Source organism: Arvicanthis niloticus, chromosome 26, assembly GCF_011762505.2.
Source record: "Arvicanthis niloticus isolate mArvNil1 chromosome 26, mArvNil1.pat.X, whole genome shotgun sequence".
NCBI classification, from domain to species: domain Eukaryota; kingdom Metazoa; phylum Chordata; class Mammalia; order Rodentia; family Muridae; genus Arvicanthis; species Arvicanthis niloticus.
In genome coordinates, this window is record NC_133434.1 from 36,365,702 (window position 1) to 36,369,207 (window position 3,506).

Below are 3,506 nucleotides of genomic sequence, written 5' to 3' on the forward strand. Positions count from 1 at the left end.
AATGCCATGGGTAGTGGAATGTAAACAAACACATTCTACCTCAATAAACATGCTAATTTCTAGCTATAATATTCACAAGTAAAAGATCCATCGTGCCGACCCTATTTGGCAAAGGCAGCGGGCCTCATCCGTCAACTAGGGAGGCTCCCGCCAGTTCTCTGCGGGAGGGAAATAGTCCAACTTTACTTGCTTGATGACGCCCTCAGGGGGAAACCATGAGCCTCATAAATGAGTCTGGAAATGTGATAAAAGGATAATCTTGCATAAATGGGCCGATGTCATCATTACCTGTGCTGTCCAAGGCCGGTCGCTAGGCTTTGAGTGATGTAGTCACACTGTATATAAATTAAAACTGCAGAGTCAGGCACACAAGGCCAGCAGGAGCCATGTCCCACTGGTCACCCGAGTCCCATGGTGCTACTCTGGACTCCTGGGGGTCCAAGAGGGCTTTGCCCCTGGCTGGGGGTGGGGGTGGGGGTGTTGGGGTGGAAAAGATAATTCTGAAATGAGTACAGCCTTTGACATGGAACATTAGAGGTGGTGTTGGCATTCTGTCTTTCTTCATAGAGAAACCACTTCTCTGTCACTTTAGTTAATTGATAATATATACTGGATGCCCAGTCAGTGCCTGCTCAAGGCATTGAGCTAGTTATGTTGAAAATTGGTCTAAGGGACCCGAAAGATGGCTTGGTCTGTAACGTGCTTGAGGGGATAGATTCACTTTCAGAACCCATGTAAAAATACATAAAGAGATAACTAGAAAAAATTCAAGTCAAGACATGGTGGCATGCACCTGTAATCCTTGTGCTGGGGAGGCAGACACAGGAGAGGAGGATGTCTGGGGTTCACTGCCAGGCAGTCTAGCCTAGCTGGAGAACTCTAGGCCAGTGAGAGACCCTGTCTCAAAAAACAATGGAGATAGTGCCGGAGGAATGACAGCTGAGGTTGACATCTGGCCTATACACACACACACACACACACACACACACACACACACACACGCATGCACACCTACCTCTCATAGAAACTGGCCTAAAATGAGCCATTGTTTTGAAGAATCTGCAGTCAGCTCAGGGAAGCAGTGAGGTCTCATGACCTATTGCAGAAAATACTAAGAGAAATGTGTGGGAACTGACTGTCTGCATATTCCAAGTCTCTATGCCCAGATTCCCCCACGCCATGAAGGCGACAGTGTCAGGAAGTGGAGCCTTCGGATGAGATCAGCTCACAAGGGTGGGGCCTCACATATGAAATCACTGCCACTTTTGAAAGGTTTAGAGGCAGACCCCTCCCCCTCTGCCACATGAAGGGATGGTGACAGGATACTGTCTAGATGGAGGCAGCCCATGACAGACTCTGTGTGCCTCCAAGCATGTGCAACCCTTAGCCTGGGATCACCATATTCCAGGATGGCTATGAATTCAGCTCAACACAAAATCACTAACTTTAAATATTGTGTGAAGTTTTAGGCAAACTTTTTGTGAGTTTATGTAGTGGCCATTTTAAAGTTTTGGTTTAAAAAAAAAAAAAACAGAAATACTATAAGAATATAGTTTCATTTTAATCCCAGGTGTCGGACATGGGCTGCTTCAGGTCATCCAGAGCAGCTGACTCTGATTTGCCTCGAGCTCTAGCAGGGGCATGACTTTGCCAGATGCAGACAGTTTCTGTGATTGTAAGGTTTGGCATTCTGGGGACTTTTCAGAGAATATATAAATGCTAGGACACACATACACACACACACATACACACACACACAACACACACACACAACTGGGGGCATATTGGTTGGCTGTTGTTGGTTACACTTTGTTAAATAACCCTATGCAAAGGAGAAACAACAAGAGGAAATTAGATATCCTGATGAAAAACGTTAAACTTGCCCCAAAGGAACTTGATGCCCCTAATCAGCAGGAAGTATTCTACTGATAAAGTCAACCCTTTCCAACCCCTGACTTTATTCAGGGGTCTCATTTATTTCCTCTCCATCCTTTTTTTTCTCTCTTATCTAGTGTTACCCAGTTGGAAAGGTGGAAAAATAAATAACCCACAAAGTAGCTAAAGACCAGCTACAAATGTGTCCAGTTTTTAAGTATGAACTTTGTGACAACTTCACATTGACGTATCCCAAGGTTGGATACACCTGGTAGGCCTTGAGTATGGGCCTCAGTCTTTAGAACTGACTGTGATAGTATTTGTCATTTCCTAGCTGCTGGCTTATCACACCTGACTTCCAGAGCTGAGACAGAAAAGGCATCCTGGGCTGATTTGCATGGTCAGGTCAACAGGCAGGTGAAGAACGAATGTGCTGAGGGTGCTGAGTAGAAAGTATTGCTCTCCCCCCGCCCCGTCCTGTTGCACCCCACTTCAATGTCTACATAGGACTTCTCAGTCAGTACTGCCAGCGAAGACAGAAAGACAGGCCTTGTACCATGCAGCAGGTTTTAAGGCCCCAACGCCCCTCCTTGTTCTTCTCTCATCTCCATCCCATCATGGATGCTGCCAGGGTCCCACGGAAACTCCTGCAAGTATTGGCTACTAAAGCTCAAAGATGCCTTCAACTGCAAAAATCCCCTTTAGCCCAGTCAAAACAAAAACCACCTCATCTGGGGATATCCGTGTCAACCGGCAAAGGTGGGGTCTGAGAGAGAGGAAAGGGGGCAGGATTGCCTTGCTCCTTACCACACATCACAGGGAACACTCTGCAGGACCCCTTCTTTGTGTGTATGGTATGGGGTATGTGTTTGTGTTGGGGGGTGCACATGTGTGTGGAGGCCAGAGGTCAACTCTGGGTATCATTTCCCTTAGCCACCAGTCACCCTGTTCTTCTGTTTTGTTTTAGAGACAGATTCTCTCGCTCACCCCAGACTCATCAAGTAAGTTGACTGGCATGGCCAGTAAGCCCCAGGATCCATTTGTCTCTGACTCCTCAGTACTGGAGGCGTGCACCAGCTTGTTTTGTGGGTGCTGGGAATCAAACTCAGGCCCTCATCCTCTTACCTTACTCATTGAGCTATCTCTCCAGCTCTCTGCAAGGGGGCCCTTCATTAGACATCCCTTTATTCGGGACATCTAGACCCTTGACAGGACTGTGCAGAAGCTACTACCAGGCCAGCAACTTGGTGGCTTCTACCAGAGAAATGGCACTGTGCCTCCAGGAGCGAGTGTATGATTTAAGATCTGTAGTAGGGTTCACTTCTGTAGGAGAAAAGGTCAAAACCCTGGCAAGGACTGAGCCAACGATCACTGGAAACCTGAGCCCTGGCAGAGGTCTCCACGGAGAGAGTAGAGTGGGCTGAGAAATCGCTGGGCCCTGCCAAGCCCTCCGTGGAAGCCCGCACATTCCCAGGCAGCATGTTTCAAATACTTTCTGTGGTTTCACCCCTGGAGGGTTAGAGAGAAGAGTCTGCAGTTATGTCTCTGGTCTGCAAAAACAATTTGGCTGGCAGGCAGCAGTGACATTGCAGGGGTGGAAAGTCTGAATCATCAGACCCAGGAATGTGCAG